The 21756-nt window shown below is 37.2% G+C and overlaps 1 protein-coding gene and 1 non-coding gene across 9 annotated transcripts in view; one reads left to right on the forward strand and one right to left on the reverse strand.

Moving 5' to 3' along the window:
- DLG2 (discs large MAGUK scaffold protein 2) overlaps positions 1–21756 on the forward strand; it is a 2190999-nt gene that overhangs the window by 122647 nt on the left and 2046596 nt on the right. The gene's annotated exons all lie outside the window — the stretch shown is intronic.
- On the reverse strand, positions 6254–6360 carry LOC115830610. The gene has a single exon (XR_004026138.1). It is a non-coding gene; the product is annotated as a U6 spliceosomal RNA (small nuclear RNA).

Below are 21756 nucleotides of genomic sequence, written 5' to 3' on the forward strand. Positions count from 1 at the left end.
GTAGAAATTTATTGCTCAAAACTTCCCTGTCAGTCTTTTCTTATATCCCAGAGGTTTTGGTACATTGTGTCTGTTTTTATTCATTTCCAAAAGTTTTGAAATTTACATCTTAATTTTGTCCTGGCCCAAAGATTATTCAGGAGAAGACTGCTCAGTTTTCATGTGTTTGTATATTTTTGAGAGTTCCTCTTAGAATTGATTTCTAGTTGTATTCCACTGTGGTCTGAGAAATGACTTGATATGATAATTAAGATTTAGCAGAGAGAGTCAATGTATTTGATTAGGAAAAGTAAATGGTAAATAGAATGTAATCAGGGCAATTATTGGGATTTCACTCTGTGAATTACAGAATATTTTAGTGCTATTTGGAAACAAATTACATAACCTTACTTTGTAGTCAAGGAGAACTGATGCTATTTCTTTCTTGTCATATTCTGTTAGACTTGAACTATATCTAGACTGTGATAAGGATTTAGTATCATGCTTTTTTACTCATCACAAACCAGATCTTCAACTCCTATATTCTCATAACCATTTACGGATAGAAGATTAATGAAACCTCACAAATTTCTACTATATGAATGAGAACCTAGCAAACAGGATAGCTATGTTATCATAACACAAAAACAAAGCCAGTGTTGCCACTTCTAGTCAGTTCTTGTATTACCCTGTTGTTTCTGTCTACATCATTGAGAATGAACACATGAAAGACTGATCTGAAAATCAATAATAATGGTAGTAACCCATATTATTTTGATCACTTGCTAGATTCAAGGTATTATGAATTAAGCATTAAGATGGACACTATTAATATCCTCAATTTTCAGATGAAGAAATCAAGTCTTAAGACTAAGAGGTTTACAAAATGAAAAGTGATGATTTAGGAATTGCTGAAATTTACACAGCTAGTAAGTTGTGGAACAGAGATTCAATCAAGTCTGTTTGACACAAAAGTCCAAGTTTAACCACGTATTAATCACACCTACACACGTTCTTGCCATCATAAAATGTTTAGGTCCACCACTCACAGTATCTGCCCCCATTAGAGAACTCATATTCCATTAATTTACTGTGTCGTATAAACAAGATATAGTTTCAAAATTAGAATAATCTAGGCTTACACTCAACAATTCTCTTACTGAATGGACTAGGTCAAAATTAGTTAGTTAAACGTGACTCTGACTTCTCCTTTTGTCTTTTATATTCCAACAATCAAATTATATTTTCTACCAACTCCAGTTGTCTGACTACAGCAATACCATCCACCAAACTATTTTCAATACTGTCTGGACAGTCCACCTTATCACCCACAAATATAGATGATTCTATAGTTCCCAACTCTCAATTTTTACCTTAGCTCCCAGAAATCCTCCAACCAAGTAATTCAAGAAGATGATAGATGTACAACAAATGTGTATTTTCTTGAATTATTTTCCTCCAACCAAATAATTCAAGAAGATTATTGGTGTACAGCAAAAGTATATATTTCCAGAGAGCTCAATATGAAACCTCTGCCCAGTACATAGGGGGAGTGCCTCCTTCCTGAAACTCAGATACACTGAAACCAAGAGCACGTGAAAACTAAGGTAAGCAACAGAAAGAGACATTTTTAAAGATTTAAACATCATTTAACAACTCTGTTTAAAACAAAACAGCTAATGCGTAGAGAAAACAAGTTGTAAAAATACATGAGGAATGATAACTATTTAGTATTCACTATTCCAAAAAGTGCTATAAGAATCTGTTAGAGGAATGATAACTGTTTAGTATTCACTGTTCCAAAAAGTGCTGTAAGAATCTGTAAAGTACCTATACCCAGAGATGAAAGCACTTTCCACCAGGAAAGTTAGAGAAGATGTCAAAATATAAAAGTTGAATTGTATTGAAAAGTAAGATGAAGTAATAAAAGCATATTCAAAAATTTCCCCTATCTGATTTCATTCACAGATATTGCCAGTTGACATATTCCCTGACTCTTTAAACCTAGGTGTATCTGGGCTCTGTTTCACATCCACTAATGAGCTGTAAAAACTGGGGAAAATTATGTAACTACCAGGAGCCTTACATTTCTGCATTTGTTAACAGGGATACTAGTACCTATCTTACAAAGTTGATGTGAGGATTAAAGACAGTGTTTATAATGCATCTGGCACAGTGCCTAAAAAACACACACACAGAGGAAATGATACCTATAATTATTATAAATTATATAAGAACAAGAAGGACTTGAATAAATCTGAGTTTTAAAAATTACTCTGCAAGGGTCTGAAAGAGGTATTACAAGGGAGAAGAAACCAGTTGTTGGAAAAACACCCAGAAGGTGTTCAAAAGAAAACTAAATTGTTCAAAAGAAAACTAATGAATACTTCAACTGAAGAAGAAACAATGAGGATGGGGAACAGAAGATGACCTTGAAAGATATTTAGAAAGGTAATTAATAGGACTTGGTAACTAATCAGATTTGGGGGATTTGGGAGATTTTTTGATAATGAAGAACAGCCATTAGAAATATCAATAGGTTAAATATAAGACATATCAAATAGGTGTTGTTTTTTTTTGAATAACAAAAAAATACTTCTAACACCATGACAGCAAGACCAGTCTGGTGGGAGAAGTGAATGGTATGAGCCTAAAGGAAGGTGGGGTAGATCAAAACAGAGATTAAGACATGGAAGGAGCTATTAGAAAGTAGAAGTTTGTACCTTGCTGGTGATTAAATGGGGAGGCAAGAAGACATACTAGTGAAAGATAAGTGCTCATTGAAGATACTACCATTGCTTAAAAAGAACCCCAAAACTCATAGAGCTAATTAACTTTAAGGTTTCAAATGATAAGTTCATGTGAAATAGTATTGGTTTGCTCAGTATTGACATCCCAAATTTGTCTCTTGAAGTACAAAATCTGGCTTGATTTTTAAAATCCATGTTTACCTTTTTTCTTTTGGTTCATATTAAAAACTCTATTTTCAATTTTTAAAATTTCTTTAGATTCAGAGAGTACATGTGCAAGTCTGCTATATGCGTATATTGTATGATGTTGAGGTTTGGGCTTCTAATGATCCCATTGCTAATTGAATGTATTACCAAGTAAGTAGTTTTTCAACCCTTTCTCCCTTCCCTCCCTTTCCCCTTCTAGAATCCCCAGTGTTTATTTTTTCCCATCTTTTTGGCCATGTACACTCAATGTTTAGCTCCCACTTATAAGTGAGAATATGCTATATTTTGTTTTCTCTTTCTGTGTTAATTCATTTAGAATAATGGCCTCCAGCTGCACCCATGTTGGAGCAAAGGTCATGATTTTGTTCTTTTTTATGGCTGTGTAGTGTTCCATGGTGTATACGTACCACATTTAATTTGCCCAGTTTACCGTTGATGGGCAACTGGGTTGATTCCATGTTTTTGCTGTTGTAAATAGTGCTGCAGTAAATAAAATCAGTGCAGGAGTTTTTTTGGTAGAACAGTTTATTTTCCTTTTGGTATATACCCAGTAATGGGATTGCTGGGTCAAATGATAGTTTCATTTTCAGTTCTTTGAGAAATCTCCACACTGCTTTCCAAGGGACTAAACTAATTTACATTCCCACCAATAGTGTATAAGCATTCCCTTTTTTCTGCAACCTCACCAACATCTGTTATTTTTTGACTTTTTATTAAAAAGTTGTTACTAAAGAAGTTGGTATTAGTATGACATGTATCACATTGAGCAAGAATAAACCTGGCTAGGATTTATTAAATGATGGTTTTATCCATTTTTGACAGTGATAGTAAAGTAGGCACTGTTTAACTCAAGATATGTTATCTATAAATATGGTTATATTATTTACAGAGAAAGGTCACAGTATAATATTTATAGATACAGTATCCAAAGGCACTTAATTATTTGATGAAGATAGTCAAATATTCATTTTTAAATATCTCAACCCTTGTTTTAGAATAAAAACTGTATGCATTCCACTCTACAGTTAACTTCAGCATAGTCACTTCAACTAAAGTACTTATCCATTGTGTTCTATCTACTTCTTTGCTAAAGGAATGGTGAGAACCCCTTAGTAGTGTGGCCAAGAAAATAATCTTTGCTTTGCACCAGGTTGGAGTTCTTGATTATTGCTATTTTTTGAATCCCTTCCTGCTAGTTCCACAGAAATCTTTCATTTGATGCCCTTTCTCCTGTGCTTATTGCTGTACCTGTTCTTTGGCAATGGACAGGGGAAAAGAGCCACTCCCTCACTGCAATCGACACTAAAAATGGATCTCCTATTATATAATATTATGATCCTTCCTGAGAAACACCGTGAAAGTGTAGTCAACTATTTTTATTTTGCACATTGGTATGAACAATTAATACTTCATTTTGAAGCTTCAAATGTTTACCAGCCTGGGCAACATAGTAAGACCCCATCTCTGCAAAAAACAAGAAATTAGCCAGGCTTGGTGGCACGTGCCTGTAGTCCTAATGCCTGTAGTCCTAGCTATTTGGGAGGCTGAGGCTGGAGGATCGCTTGAGCCCAGGAGTTTGAGGCTGCAGTGAGCTATAATCCCACCACTGCACTTTAGCCTGGGCAACAGAGTGTCTCTAACCAAAAAAAAGAATCTTCAAACGTTCACAGTGTGTTGGAAAATCCCTATTTGGTGTTTGAATAATTGAAATATTTAATCTTAATAAAGGATGAAGCCTCAGTGATAAATTTCCAAGACATGCATAATCCCTTATATTGCATTCTTGAAAGATATCATTTAGGTTCTACTTGATTACTTGCAGTAATGGGATGCTCAGTCTCTGAGGCAACCCATTTTATTGTTAGATGGGTTTAGTTGTTAAATTGTTATAATCTCTGCTCTAAGACAGATGCCATTGAATTCTTGAAATTAATAAATCTATTGGCTTCTTACTGTTCTTAGGATTAAGACATATTTCTTTTTTTAAAATTTTATTATTATTATACTTTAAGTTTTAGGGTACATGTGCACAACCTGGAGGTTTGTTACATATGTATAAATGTGCCATGTTGGTGTGCTGCACCCATTAACTCCTCATTTAGCATTAGGTATATCTCCTAATGCTATCCTTCCCCCCTCCCCGCACCCCACAACAGTCCCTGGAGTGTGATGTTCCCTTACCTGTGTCCATGTGTTCTCATTGTTCAATTCTCACCTATGAGTGAGAACATGTGGTGTTTGGTTTTGTCCTTGCGATAGTTTACTGAGAATGATGGTTTCCAGTTTCATCCACGTCCCTACAAAGGACACGAACTCATCATTTTTTACAGCTGCATAGTATTCCGTGGTGTATATGTGCCACATTTTCTTAATCCAGTCTATCATTGTTGGACTTTTGGGTTGGTTCCAAGTCTTTGCTATTGTGAATAGTGCCGCAATAAACATACGTGTGCATGTGTCTTTATAGCAGCATGATTTATAGTCCTTTGGGTATATACCCAGTAATGGGATGGCTGGGTCAAGTGGTATTTCCAGCTCTAGATCCCTGAGGAATCGCCACACTGACTTCCACAATGGTTGAACTAGTTTACAGTCCCACCACCAGTGTAAAAGTGTTCCTATTTCTCCACATCCTCTCCAACACCTGTTGTTTCCTGACTTTTTAAGGATGGCCATTCTAACTGGTGTGAGATGGTATCTCATTGTGGTTTTGATTTGCATTTCTCTGATGGCCAGTGATGATGAGCATTTTTTCGTGTGTCTTTTGGCTGCATAAATGTCTTCTTTTGAGAAGTGTCTGTTCATGTCCTTTGCCCACTTTTTGATGGGGTTGTTTGTTTTTTTCTTGTAAAGTTGTTTGAGTTCATTGTAGATTCTGGATATTAGCCCTTTGTCAGATGAGTAGGTTGCAAAAATTTTCTCCCATTTTGTAGGTTGCCTGTTCACTCTGATGGTAATTTCTTTTGCTGTGCAGAAGCTCTTTAGTTTAATTAGATCCCATTTGTCAAATTTGGCTTTTGTTGCCATTGCTCTTGGTGTTTTAGACATGAAGTCCTTGCTCATGCTTAAGGATTAAGACATATTTCTTATCCTGGCCTATCAGTTCTTCCTGGTATGGCTTCTGCCTACCTCTTTAGCCTCTCGTATTGTATGATTCTTTTCTTAAGCAATCACTTCTAGCCAGACTGGCCTTCTTTTAGTTTTTCTTTCTTTGTTTTACCTGCTATAGAGCCTTTTCTTTTGCTTTCCTTCATCCTAGGTAGCTCTCTTCCTAATTTTCTTTCAGCTTTCACAAAACTAACCTTTTTTTTTAAATTAAAAATATGGAACACTCCATGAATTTGTGTGTCATCCTTGCTTAGGGGCCCTGCTAATCTTCTCTGTATCATTCCAATTTTAGTATGTGTGCTGCTGAAGTGAGCACCAAACTAATGTTTGTCTTTTAGATCTCAGCACAATCATTTAATTAAGCATTCCATGATCTACCTCATTAGATCAAATTCTCCAGTTATATGCATTCATAGTGCTCTGTACTTCTTTGTAGCTTATATCACAGTTGTGATTTTAATTCATCAGTGATTCATAGATTAATGCCTTTTTAACCTCTATCCCAGTATTTTCGTTCACTACGTATCATCAGCATTTATCACAGGACCTGACTCATGGCAGGTGTGCAGTACATATTTGTTGAATAAAATAAGTGAAAAATAATAATAGGTCTGCATTGTAGATACATCGGAAGATATCGGTTCTTCAGTGTGACAATACTTTAAAAAGACAAAGAATGTGTCTTTGTCTTTCAGATGAAAAAGCTATGCATATCCTGTCCTTAGATTGTCTTTCCTCTGACAAACCAGAGCCCTCCACCATCCTGGTTGCTTGCTGTCCTCTGCAAGCATTCGGGTTAGTCAATGTGCCTTGTACTGTATAGTAAGGCAGTTATTTCTTAAAGTAATGCACAACTTTTGAGAATTCCTTTAGGTTCCAAAAATTTATGTTAGAATAAGAAATAGCTTTCATGAGATTAGCCTTTAGAGTATGATTTTAAGCTTTTGGTTTATTTTACATGCAGTAGTTTAATTTCCATATAGGTCATCTTTTGAAGAAAAACTCTTGGTCTCTGTTAGATTTATTTCTTTTCAGGACTCAGGTATAGATAGGCATGGGATTCCTTGAACCATGATTAAAAGACATTTATTTCTGTAAGCCCTAAAAATCACTGTGAAATTTTTTGTGTAAGTGAAATCATGAGCTTCAAAATCAGTAATATGCAGTAAATATTTCTTGGGCAGCATTTCACAATAAAAACCCATATTCACCCTTGTGATTTAGGAGGAAACAATGAAAGTTGCAGCATGTACAAATTAAAGACTGAAATAAACTATACTATTACTTTTTTATATGCTTCATCAACATAGTCAATATATATACATGTTGGTCATTGTTAGCCTTTCTCATCTAGATTAGATAACAAGTTAATATATGTTTATTGCTTGTCTACTATCTGTCAGATGCTAAGCTAGGTGCTATTTTACTGTCTCAGAATAATAGCTTATTTTTCTGTTTATAAAGTTAATACAGTTTCAAAGTAGAACATTTGGAAAATACAGAGAACACAAATACTTTTACCCTCTACTGTTAACACTTTGGTATGTATGTTTTAATTTAATATTCATTTAATAACTATTGAGTGCATATAATTTGCCATCAATTGTTCTAGAAACTAGAGCTATATCAGTTAACAAAATAGATGAAATTCTTGTTCTTAGGGAGCTTACAACCTAGTGAGGAGAGATATAAAATAAATAAAGTATTTAATAGGTCAGCTGGTAAGCACCACAAAAAATAAAACAGAGTGGGGGATAAAGAACATACCTAAGGTGGAAAGGAAAGGCATTTCTAATAAAGTGACATTGATAAGAGAGCCAAATGACTTGAGAGAGGTATAGGGTTAATCAGGCAGAGGGAATAGCAAGTGCAAGGGCCTTGTGGCAGGAGTGTACATGGTGTAGATGGCATATTGGAGAAACATCAAGCATGTCACTGTGGCTGCAGCAGAGTGAGCAAAGGAGGGATCTGACTTGTGTTTAAAAAGATCCACTGCCAAGCTGGATGGAGAATGACAAGTTGACAGAAGTAAACTTCACATGATTGGTAATAACAAACTTCTCCGAGCTAAAGGAGGATGTTTGAACCCATTGCAAAGAAGCTAAAAACCTTGAAAAAAGATTAGATGAATGGCTAACTAGAATAAACAGCATAGAGAAGACCTTAAATGACCTGATGGAGCTGAAAACCATGACACGAGAGCTACATGATGCATGCACAAGCTTCAGTAGCTGATTTGATCAAGTGAAAGAAAGGGTATCAGTGATTGAAGAAAAAATGAGTGAAATGAAGCAAGAAGAGAAGTTTAGAGAAAAAAGAGTGAAAAGAAATGAACAAAGCCTCCAATAACTATGGGACTGCATGAAAAGACCAAATCTACGTCTGATTGGTGTAATGGAAAGTGATGGGGAGAATGGAACCAAGTTGGAAAACACTCTGCAGGATATTACCCAGGAGAAATTCCTAGACCTAGCAAGGCAGGCCAACATTCAAGTTCAGGAAATACAGAGAATACCACAAAGATACTCCTTGAGAAGAGCAACTCCAAGATACATAATTGTCAGATTCACCAAAGTTGAAATGAAGGAAAAAATATTAAGGGCAGCTAGAGAGATCGGGTAACCCACAAAGGGAAGCCCATCACACTAACAGCTGATCTCTCAGCAGAAACTCTACAAGCCAGAAGAGAGTGGGGGCCAATATTCAACTTTCTTAAGGAAAAGAATTTTCAACCCAGAGTTTCATATCCAGCCAAACTAAGCTTCATAAGTGAAGGAGAAATAAAATCCTTTACAGACAAGCAAATGCTGAGAGATTTTGTCACCACCAGGCCTGCCTTACAAGAGCTCCTGAAAGAGGCACTAAAAATGGAAAGGAACAACCAGTACTAGCCCCTGCAAAAACATGCCAAATTGTAAAGACCATTGATGCTAGGAAGAAACTGCATCAACTAACAAGCAAAATAACCAGCTAACGTCATAATGACAGGATCAAATTCACACATAACAATATTAACCTTAAATGTAAATGGGCTAAATGCCCCAATTAAAAGACACAGACTGGCAAATTGGATAAAGAGTCAAGACCCATCAATGTGTTGTACACAGGAGACCCATCTAACATGCAGACACACACATAGGCTTAAAATAAAGGGATGGAGGAACATCTACCAACAAAATGGAAAACAAAAAAAGCAGGGTTACAATCCTAGTCTCTGACAGACTTTAAACCAACAAAGATCAAAAGAGACAAAGAAGGCCATTACATAATGGTAAAGGGATCAATTCAACAAGAAGAGCTAACTATCGTAAATATATATGCACCCAATACAAGAGCACCCAGATTCATAAAGCAAGTCCTTAGAGATCTACAAAGAGACTTAGACTCCCACAAAATAATAATGGGAGACTTTAACACCCCACTGTCAACATTAGACAGATCAATGAGACAGAAAGTTAACAAAGATATCCAGGACTTGAACTCAGCTCTGCACCAAGCGGATCTAATAGATATCTACAGAACTCTCAACCCCAAATCAACAGAATATACATTCTTCTCAGCACCACATCGCACTTATTCCAAAATTGACCACATAGTTGGAAGTAAAGCACTCCTCAGCAAATGTAAAAGAACAGAAATTATAACAAACTGTCTCTCAGACCACAGTGCAATCAAATTAGAACTCAGGATTAAGAAACTCACCAAAAATCACACAACTACATAGAAACTGAACAACCTGCTCCTGAATGATTACTGGGTACATAATGAAATAAAAGCAGAAATAAAGATGTCCTTTGAAACCAATGAGAACAAAGACACAACATACCAGAATCTCTGGGACACATTTAAAGCACTGTGTAGAGGGAAATATATAGCACTAAATGCCCACAAGAGAAAGGAGGAAAGATCTAAAATTGAAACCCTAACATCACAATTAAAAGAACTAGTGAAACAAGAGCAAACACATTCAAAAGCTAGCAGAAGCCAAGAAATAACTAAGATGAGAGCAGAACTGAAGGAGACAGAGACACAAAAAACCCTTCAAAAAATCAATGAATCCAGGAGCTGGATTTTTGAAAAGATCCACAAAATGGATAGACCACTAGCAAAACTAATAAAGAAGAAAAGAGAGAAAAATCAAACAGATGCAATAAAAACTGATAAAGGGGATATCACCACTGATCCCACAGAAATACAAACTACCATCAGAGAATACTATAAACACCTCTATGCAAATAAACTAGAAAATCTAGAAGAAATGGATAAATTCCTCGACACATACACCCTCCCAAGACTAAACCAGGAAAAAGTTAAATCTCTTAATAGACCAAAAACAGGTTCTGAAATCGATGCAATAATTAATAGCCTACCAAAAAAAAAGTCCAGGACCAGATGGATTCACAGCTGGATTCTACCAGAGGTACAAGGAGGAGCTAGTACCATCCCTTCTGAAACTATTCCAATCAATAGAAAAAGAGGTAATCCTCCCTAACTCATTTCATGAGGCCAGCGTCATCCTGATACCAAAGCCTGGCAGAGACACAACAAAAAAATGTAATTTTAGACCAATATCCCTGATGAACATCAATGCAAAAATCCTTAATAAAATATTGGCAAACCGAATCCAGCAGCACATCAAAAATCTTATCCACCACGATCAAGTGGGCTTCATCCCTGGGATGCAAGGCTGCTTCAACATATGCAAATCAATAAACGTAATCCATCATATAAACAGAACCAAAGACAAAAACCACATAATTATCTCAATAAATGCAGAAAAGCCTTTGAAAAAATGCAATAGCCCTTCATGCTAAAAACTCTGAATAAACTAGGTATTGATGGGACATACCTCAAAATAATAAGAGCTATTTATGACAAACCCACAGCCAATATCATACTGAATGGGCAAAAACTGGAAGTATTCTCTTTGAAAACTGGCACAAGACAGGGTTGCCCTCTCTCACCACTCCTATTCAACACAGTGTTGGAAGTTCTGGCCAGGGCAATCAGGCAGGAGAAAGAAATAAAGGGTATTCAATTAGGAAAAGAGGAAGTCAAATTGTTCCTATTTGCAGATGACATAATTGTATATTTAGAAAACCCCATCGTCTCAGCCCAAAATCTCCTTAAGCTGATAAGCAACTTCAGCAAAGTCTCAGGATACAAAATCAATGTGCAAAAATCACAAGCATTCCTATACACCATTAACAGACAAACAGAGAGCCAAATCGTGAGTGAACTTCCATTCACAATTGCTTCATAGAGAATAAAATACCTAGGAATCTAACTTACAAGGGATGTGAAGGATCTCTTCAAGGAGAACTACAAAGCACTGCTCAATGAAATAAAAGAGGATGCAAACAAATGGAGGAACATTCCACGCTCATGGATAGGAAGAATCAATATTGTGAAAATGGCCATAATATCCAAGATAATTTATAGATTCAATGCCATCCCCATCAAGCTACCAATGACTTTCTTCACAGAATTGGAAAAAGCTACCTTAAAGTTCATATAGAACCAAAAAAGAGCCTGCATTGCCAAGACAATCATAAGCCCAAAGAACAAAGCTGGAGGCACCATGTTACCTGACTTCAAACTATACTACAAGGCTACAGTAACCAAAACAGCATGGTACTGTTACCAAAACAGAGATATAGATCAATGCAACAAAACAGAGCCCTCAGAAATAATACCACACATCTACCACCATCTGATATTTGATAAACCTGACAAAAATAAGAAATGGGAGAAGGTTTCCCTATTTAATAAATGGTGCTGGGAAAACTGGCTAGCCATATGTAGAAAGCTGAAACTGGATCCCTTCCTTACACCTTATACAGAAACTAATTCAAGATGGATTAAAGACTTAAATGTTAGACCTAAAACCATAAAAACCCTAGAAGAAAACCTAGGCAATACCATTCAGGACATAGGCATGGGCAAGTACTTCATGACTAAAACACCAAAAGCAATGGCAACAAAAGCCAAAATAGACAAATGGGATCTAATTAAACTAAAGAGCTTCTGCACAGCAAAAGAAACTACCATCAGAGTGAACAGGCACCATACAGAATGGGAGAAAATTTTTGCAATCTACTCATCTGACAAAGGGCTAATATCCAGAATCTACAATGAACTTAAACAAATTTACAAGAAAAAAAATCAAACAACCCCCCTCAAAAAGTGGGCAAAGGATATGAACAGACACTTCTCAAAAGAAGACATTTATGCAGCCAACAGGCACATGAAAGAATGCTCATCATCACTGGCCCTCCTCCTCCTCCTCCTTCTCCTCCTTCTTGAGACAGGGTCTCAGTGTGTTGCTCAGGCTGGAGTACAGTGGCATGATCATAGCTCACTGCAGCCTCAATCTCCAGGGCTCAAGTGATCCTCATGCCTCAGCCTCCTGAATAGCTGGGACTACAGGTGTGCGCCACCATGTGCAACTAATTTTTTGATTTTTAGTAGAAATAAGGTCTTGCTATGTTGCCTGGCTCGGTCTTGAACTCCTGAACTCAATCCATCCTCCCACCTTAGGCTCCCAAGGTGTTGGGATTACAGGCACGGGCCACCATTCCTGGTCTTTGTTTGTTTTCTTATAAGGCCACCAGTTCCACTCCCATGATAACCCATTAATCTATCAATAGGATTAATTCATTCATGAAGGCAGAATCTTCATTATCCAATCACCTTTTAAAAACCCTACTGTTCAATTCTGCCATATTGGAGATAAGTTTCAACTTACATTTTGGAGGGAACATTCAAACAATAGAACCCATCCTGGATACTTTGTGAATAGGCTATATGGGAAAACAGGGAGACTGGTTAGAAGTCAACTGCAATGGAAAAAGAAAGAGAATATAGTGACTCAGATCAAAGAGTTGAGAAGTGGCTGGATACCAAATATATATTGTCATTAGAATTTGTTGATGGATCAAAGTACTGGAGTAAGAAAAGAAGTGTCAAGAAAAGTATTTTCCTTCAGTCTTTTAAAACTTAACCTTAAAAAGTTTGAATGCAAAAAGGTATAAAATATAATGGTACAGTGTAGTTGCTGTACAGTGTAATAATCACCTCTGTAGGTATCCCTGAAATAGTTTGGTTTGCTTGTTTATGAATGTTATATAAATTGAATAATACTTTATGTATTCTTTTGTTTCTTTCTTCTTCATACTGGAGTATGCTTATGAGATTCTTCTATATTGTAGGGAATAGTGTTAGTTTGTTCATTTTTTATTGATATATACAATATATATCAATTCTATTGATATATCATTCTATTGCAGGATTATGCTGTAATGTATCCATTCTAGAGTGTGTAGATATTTGGGTTGTTTCCAGCCTTCACTATTAAAATCAGTGCTGCTATGAACATCTTTATATGTGTATCCAGGTACACATGAGTTTTTCTAGAGTACGTTTCTTTTTTTAAAATTTTACTTTAAGTTCTGGAATACATGTGCAGAACGTGCAGGTTTGTTACACAGGTATATGTGTGCCATGGTGGTTTGCTACACCTATCAACCCGTCATCTAGGTTTTAAGCCCCACAGGCATTAGGTATTTGTTCTAATGCTCTCCCTCCCCTTGCCCCCAACCCCCTGACAGGCCTCAGTGTGTGATGTTCCCTTCCCTGTGTCCACGTGTTCTCATTGTTCAACTGCAACTTATAAGTGAGAACATGCGGTGTTTGGTTTTCTGTTCCTATGTTAGTTTGCTGAGAATGATGGCTTCCACCTTCATCCATGTCCCTGCAAAGGACATGAACTCATTCTTTTTATGGCTACATAGTATTCCATGGCATATATGTGCCACATTTTTTTTCTTTTTATTATACTTTAAGTTCTGGGTTACATGTGCAGAACGTGCAGTTTTGTTACATAGGTATACACGTGTCATGGCGGTTTGCTGCACCCATCAACCCATCACCTACAGTAGGTATTTCTCCTAATGTTATCCCTCCCCTAGCCCACCATCCCACACAGGCCCTGGTGTGTGATGTTCCCCTCCCTGTCTCCATGTGTTCTCATTGTTCAACTCCCACTTATGAGTGAAAACATGAGCTGTTTGGTTTTCTGATCTTGTGATAGTTTGCTGAGAATGATGGTTTCCAGCTTCATCCATGTCCCTGCAAAGGACATTAACTCATCATTTTTTATGGCTGCATAGTATTCCATGGTGTATATGTGCCACATTTTCTTTATCCAGTCTGTCATTGATGGACATTTGGGTTGGTTCCAAGTCTTTGCTATTGGGAATAATGCCACAATAAACATATGTGTGCATGTGTCTTTATCGTAGAATGATTTATAATCCTTTGGGTATATGCCTAGTAATCAGATTGATGGGTCAAATGGTATTTCTAGTTCTAGATCCTTATAGAATTACCACACTGTCTTCCACAATGGTTGAACTAATTTACACTCCCACCAACCATGTAAAAGCGTTCCTATTTTTCCACAACCTCTCCAGCATCTGTTGTTTCCTTTTTAATGATTGCCATTCTAACTGGCATGAGATGGTATCTAATTGTGGTTTTGATTTGCATTTCTCTAATGGCCAGTGATGATGAGCATTTTTTCATATGTCTCTTGGCTACCTAAATGTCTTCTTTTGAGAAGGGTTTGTTCATATCCTTTGCCCATTTTTTGATGGGTTGTTTGCTTTTTTCTTATAAATTTGTTTAAGTTCTTTGTAGATTCTGGATATTAGCCCTTTGTCAGATGGATAGATTGCAAAAATTTTCTCCCATTCTGTAGGTTGCCTGTTCACTCTGATGGTAGTTTCTTTTGCTGTGCAGAAGCTCTTTAGTTTAATTAGATCCCATTTGTCAACTTTGACCTTTGTTGCCATTGCTTTTGCTGTTTTAGACATGAAGCCTTTGCCCATGCCTGTGTCCTGAATGGTATTTCACAGGTTTCCTTCTAGGATTTTTATGGTCCTAGGTCTTACGTTTAAGTCTTTGGTCCATGTTGAATTGATTTTTGTATAAAGTGTAAGGAAGGGATCCAGTTTCAGTTTTCTGCGTATGGCTAGCCAGTTTTCCCAGCACCATTTATTAAACAGGGAATCTTTTCCCCATTGCTTCTTTTTGTCAGATTTGTCAAAGATCAGGTAGTGGTAGAGGTGTGTTGTTATTTCTGAGGCCTCTGTTCTATTTCGTTGGTTTATATATCTGTTTTGGTACCAGTACCATGCTGTTTTGTTTACTGCAGACTTGTAGTAAAGGTTGAAGTCAGGTAGTGTGATGCCTCCAGCTTTGTACTTCCTGCCCAGGATTGTCTTGGCTATGGGAGCCCTTTTTTGGCTGCATATGAAATTTAAAGTATTTTTTTCCAATTCTTTGAAGAAAGTCATTGGTAGCTTGATGGGGATAGCAAGGAATCCATAAATTACTTTGGGCAGTAATGCCATTTTCATGGTATTGATTCTTCCTATCCACGAGCATGGAATGTTTTTGCAGTTGTTTGTGTCCTCTCTTATTTCCTTGAGCAGTGGATTGTAGTTCTCCTTGAAGAGGTCCTTCACATCTCTTGTAAGTTGTATTCCTAGGTATTGTATTATCTTAGTAGCAATTGTGAATGGGAGTTCACTCATGATTTGCCTCCCTTTTGTCTGTTATTGGTGTATAGGAATGCTTGTGCTTTTGCACATTGATTTTGTAACTTTAGACTTTGCTGAAGTTGCTTATCAGCTTAAGGAGATTTTGGGCTGAGACGATGGAGTTTTCTAAATACACAATCATGTCATCTGCCAACGGAGACAATTTGACTTCCTCTCTTCCTATTTGAATACACTTTGTTTCTTTCTCCTGTCTGATTGCCCTGGCCAGAATTCCAACACTGTGTTGAATAGGAGTGGTGAGAGAGGGCATCCTTGTCTTGTGCCAGTTTTCAAAGGGAATGCTTCCAGCTTTTGCCCATTCAGTATGATATTTGCTGTGGGTTCATCATAAATAGCTCTTATTATATTGAGATATGTTCCATCGATACCTAGTTTATTGAGAGATTTAAGCATGAAAGGCTGTTGAATTTTGTCAAAGGCCTTTCTGCATCTATGGAGATAATCATGTGTTTTTTGTCATTGGTTCTGTTTATGTGATAGCTTACGTTTATTGATTTGCATATGTTGAACTAGCCTTTCATCTCAGGGATGAAGCTGATCCTGGTGGATAAGCTGTTTGTTGTGCTGCTGGATTTGGTTTGCCAGTATTTTATTGCAGATTTTCACATCAATGTTCATCAGGGATATTGGTCTAAAGTTATCTTTTTTTGTTGTGTCTCTGCCAGGCTTTGGTATCAGGATGATGCTGGCCTCATGAAATGAGTTAGGGAGGATTCCCTCTTTTTCAATTGATTGGAATAGTTTCAGAAGGAATGGTACCAGTTCCTCTTTGTAACTGTGGTTGAATCCGGCTGTAAATCCACTGGCCCTGGACTTTTTTTCGTTGGTAGGCTATTAATTATTGCTTCAATTTCAGAACCTATTATTGGTCTATTCAGAGATTTAACTTCTTCCTGGTTTAGTCTTGGGGGGTGTATTTGTCCGGGAATTCATCCATTTCTTCTAGATTTTCTAGTTTATTTGCATAGAGGCATAGAGGTGTTTATAGTATTCTGTGATGGTAGTTTGTATTTCTGTGGGATCAGTGGTGATATCCCCTTTATCACTTTTTATTGCGTCTATTTGATTCTTCTCTCTTTCCTTCTTTATTAGTCTTGCTAGTGGTCTATTTTGTTGATCTTTTCAAAAAACCATCTGTAGGATTCATTAATTTTTGGAAGGGGGTTTTGTTTCTCTACTTCTTTCAGTTCTGCTCTGATCTTAGTTATTTCTTGCCCTCTGCTAGCTTTTGAATTTGTTTGCTCTTGCTTCTCTAGTTCTTTTAATTGTGATGTTTTAATTTTGATGTGTTGATATTAGATCTCTCCTGCTTTCTCTTGTGGGCATTTAGTGCTGTAAGTTTCCCTATACACACTGCTTTAAATGTGTCCCAGAGATTCTGGTACGTGGTGTCCTTGTTCTCATTGGTTTCAAAAACCATCTTTATTTATGCCTTAATTTCATTATTTACCCAGTAGTCATTCTGGAGCAGGTTGTTCAGTTTTCATGTAGTTGTGCAGATTTGAGTGAGTTTCTTAATCCTGAATTCTAATTTGATTGCACTGTGGTCTGAGAGACAGTTTGTTGTGATTCCTGTTTATTTGCATTTACTGAGGAGTGTTTTTACTTTCAATTATGTGGTCAGTTTTAGAATAAGTGTGATGTGGTGCTGAGAAGAATGTATATTCTATTGATTTCAGGTGGGGAGTTCTGTAGCTGTTTATTAGGTCCACTTGGTGCAGAGCTGAGTTCAATTCCTGGATATGCTTGTTAATTTTCTGTCTAGCTGATCTGTCTAATATTGACAGTGGGGTGTTACAGTCTCCCATTATTATTGTGTGGGAGTCTAAGTCTCTTTTTAGGTCTCTCAGGACTTGCCTTATGAATGTGGGTGCTCCTGTATTGGGTGCATATATATTTAGGATAGTTAGCTCTTCTTGTTGAATTGATCCCTTTACTGTTATGTAATGGCCTTCTTTGTCTCTTTTGATCTTTGTTGGTTTAAAGTCTGTTTTATCAGAGACTAGGATTGCAACCCCTGCTTTTTTTTTTGCTTTCCATTTGCTTTGTAGATCTTCATCCATCCCTTTATTTTGAGCCTATGTGTGTCTTTGCACATGAGATGGGTCTCCTGTGTAGAGCACACTGATGGTTCTTGACTCTTTATCTAATTTGCCAGTCTGTGTCTTTTAATTGGGACATTTAGCCCATTTACATTTAAGGTTAATAATGTTATGTGTGAATTTGATCCTGTCATTATGATGCTAGCTGGTTATTTTGCCTGTTAATTGATGTGGTTTCTTTCTAGCGTCAATGGTCTTTACAATTTGGCATGCTTTTGCAGTGGCTGGTACCAGTTGTTCCTATCCATGTTTGGTGCTTCCTTCAGGAGCTCCTGTGAGGCAGGCCTGGTGGTGACAAAATCTCTCAGCATTTGCTTGTCTGTGAAAGATTTTATTTCTCCTTCACTTACGAAGCTTAGTTTGGCTGGATATGAAATTCTGGATTGAAAATTCTTTTCTTTAAGAATGTTGAATATTGACTCCCCATCTCTTTTAGCTTGTAGGGTTTATGTAGAGAGATCAGCTGTTAGTGTGATGGGCATCCCTTTGTGGGTAACCTGACCTTTCTCTCTGGCTACCATTAACATTTTTTTCCTTCATTTCAACCTTGGTGAAAATGACAATTATGTGTCTTGGAGTTCCTCTTTTCAAGGAATATCTTTGTGGTGTTCTCTGTATTTTCTGAATTTGAATGTTGGCCTGCCTTGCCAGGTTGGGGAAGTTCTCCTGGATAATATCCTGAAGAGTGTTTTCTAACTTGCTTCCATTCTCCCGGTCATTTTCGGGTACACCAATCAACCGTAGATTTGGCCTGTTCACATAGTTCCAGATTTCTTAGAGGCTTTTTTCATTTCTTTTCACTCCTTTTTCTCTAATCTTGTCTCCCTGTTTTTTTCATTGAGTTCATCTTCAATCACTGATATCCTTTCTTCTGCTTGATTGAATTGGCTATTGAAGTTTGTGTATGCTTCACGAGATTCTCGTACTGTGGTTTTCAGCTCCATCAGGTCATTTAGGTTCTTCTCTACACTGGCTATTCTAGTTAGCCATTTGTCTAACTTTTTTTCAAGGGTTTAACTTCCTTGCAATGGGTTAGAACATGCTGCTTTAGCTCAGAGAAGTTTATTACTGAACTTCTGAAGCCTACTTCTGTCAACTCATCAAACTCATTCTCCGTCTAATTTTGTTCCCTTGCTGGCGAGGAGTTGTTTTACTTTGGAGGAGAAGAGGCATTCTGGTTTTTGGAATTTTCAGCCTTTCTGCTGTGGTTTTTCCCCATCTCTGTGGTTTTATTTAGCTGTGGTCTTTAAAGTCAGTGACTTTTGGCTATAGTCTCTGAGTGGACGTCCTTTTTGTTGATGTTGATACTATTCCTTTCTGTTTGTTAGTTTTCCTTCTAACAGACAGGCCTCTCAGCTGCAGGTCTGTTGGAGTTTGCTGGAGGTCTGCTTCACACCCTATTTGCCTGGGTATCACTGGTGGAGGCTGCAGAACAGCAAATATTGCTGCCTGATCCTTCCTCTGAAAGCTTCATCTGAGAGGGCCACATGCGTGTATGAGGTGTCTGTTGGCCCCTACTGGGAGGTGTCTCCCAGTCAGGCTACATGGGGATCAGGGACCCACTTGAGGAAGCAGTCTGTCTGTTACTGGAGCTCGAATGCCATGCTGGGAGAACTACTGCTCTTTTCAGAGCTGTCCGGCAGGGACATTTAAGTCTGGGGAAGCTGTTTGTTGCCTTTTGTTCAGCTATGCCCTGCCCCCAGAGGTGGAATCTAGAGAGGCAGTAGGTCTTGATGAGCTGCAGTGGGCTTTGCCCAGTTTGAGCTTCCCTGCCACTTTGTTTACATTGTGAGCATAAAACTGCCTACTCAAGCCTCAGCAATGGTGGATGCTCCTCCCTTTGCCAAGCTCCCATGTCCCAGGTCAATCTCAGACTGCTGCACTAGCAGTGAGCAGTGCTCCATGGGAGTGAGACCTGCTGAGCCAGGCACAGGAGGGCATCTCCTGGTCTGCTGATTGTGAAGACTGTGGGAAAAGTGCAGTATTTGGGCAGGAGTGTACTGTTCCTCCAGGTACAGTCACTCATGGCTTCCTTTGGCTAGAAAAGGGAAATCCCCCAACCAGTTGTGCTTCCTGTATGATGCGACACCCTGCCCTGCTTCAGCTTGCCCTCTGTGGGCTGCACCCACTGTCCAACAAGTCCCAATGAGATGAATCAGATACCTCAGTTGGAAATGTAGAAATCACATGTCTTCTGCGTTGATCTCGCTGGGAGCTGTAGAGTGGAGCTCTTCCTATGTGGCCATCTTGGAAGCTAATCATGTGCCACATTTTCTTTATGCAGCCTATCACTGATGGGCATTTGGGTTCATTCCAAATCTTTGCTATTGTAAATAGTGCCACAATAAACATAGGTGTACATGTCTTTATAATAGAATGATTTATAATCCTTTGGGTATATACCCAGTAATGGGATTGCTGGGTCAAATGGTATTTCTGGTTCTAGATCCTTGAGGAATTGCCACATTGTCTTCCACAATGGTTAAACTAATTTATGCTCCCACCAACAGTGTAAAAGCATTCCTATTTCTCCACATCCTCACCAGCATCTGTTGTTTCCTGACTTTTTAATGATCACCATTCTAACTGGCATGAGATGGTATCTCATTGTGGTTTTGATTTGCATTTCTCTAATGACTAGTGATGATGAGCTTTTTTTTCATGTTTGTTGGCTGCATAAATGTCTTCTTTTGAGAAGTGTCTGTTCATATCTTTTGCCTACTTTTTGATGGGGTTGTTTGTTTTTTCTTTTAAATTTGTTTAAGTTCCTTGTAGAGTCTGGGTATTAGACCTTCATCAGATGGATAGATTTCAGAAATTTTCTCCCATTCTGTAGGTTACCTGTTCACTTCTAGAGTATATTCCTAAGAGATGAATTGCTGGATTTTAGAGCATGTGATTCTTCTATTTAACTAGGTATTGCCAGCTTTCAAAGTAGGTATACCAACTTAAACATTCAACAGCAGTGATTTTATATTGTTCAACATCTTTGCCAAAATGTTTATTGTCAGTACTTTTGCCAGTGTAGTGGATGAGTATTTGCTTATTGTGGTTTTAATTTATATTATTTTAATTATTAATGAGGTTAATAATCTCTTTGTATGTTCATCGGCCATTTGTATATTATTTTTGTAAAATATCTGTTTAAGTCTCTGGACCACTATTGTAACAGGTTGTCTTTTTCTTATTGATATGTGGGGCTTTGTTATAAAATCCATGAATGAGGCCTTTGTTGTTTGTTTAGTGGGATAAATGTCTCATTTAGTGGCATGTTTTTTACTGTTTTCTTATGGTATCACTTTTACTTTATGGTTGTTGCTTTTTGTGTTTTCTTTTAAAAAAATATTCTACAACCTAAAGTTATTTAAGTATATCTTCTATATTTCTTTGAAGAGCTTCATAATTTCTTCTTTCATATTTGGTCTTAACTTTCTTTTAAAGCCAAAACTCTTTAATGTTTTATTTTGCAAATGAGCTTTTGAAATACTAATTTATGATTTTTATGAGATTCATTAATCTTTGGACTCTTTAAAGACAAAACACAGGGAAGGCATTTCCCTAGAGTATTTTATAAGCTTATGTAATATATAAAACGTATGTCAGCAGCATAATCCAGGACACTGTCTTACTTTTAAGATTAAAAAAAAGCCCCTCCAAATTTGAACATTGCTTACTTTCCTTTTTTTTAAAATCATGTTTGTGTATGCTTTTTTACCTAAAGCAATGGAATGAAATAAAGATAGTGGTTCTGTTTTTCCCAGTTGCCACATCAACCAAGATTTTGGGCTGTAAATATATAACTAGACAGACTGAGCTATTTTGTTCAGAAATTTTTTTAAGAACAATTACCTTTTTTTCTAAGGCTTTAATTATTTTCTACCTTGTTTGGAGCATGGGTAATTTACCAAAAAATCAATAAATTTTATAAAGGAAATTAAAGCAGAGTAAAATAAAAGACAGTAAGGTTTGCTGTGGTTCAAGTGA

The sequence above is a fragment of the Nomascus leucogenys genome, chromosome 15 (genome assembly GCF_006542625.1).
Source record: "Nomascus leucogenys isolate Asia chromosome 15, Asia_NLE_v1, whole genome shotgun sequence".
NCBI lineage: Eukaryota > Metazoa > Chordata > Mammalia > Primates > Hylobatidae > Nomascus > Nomascus leucogenys.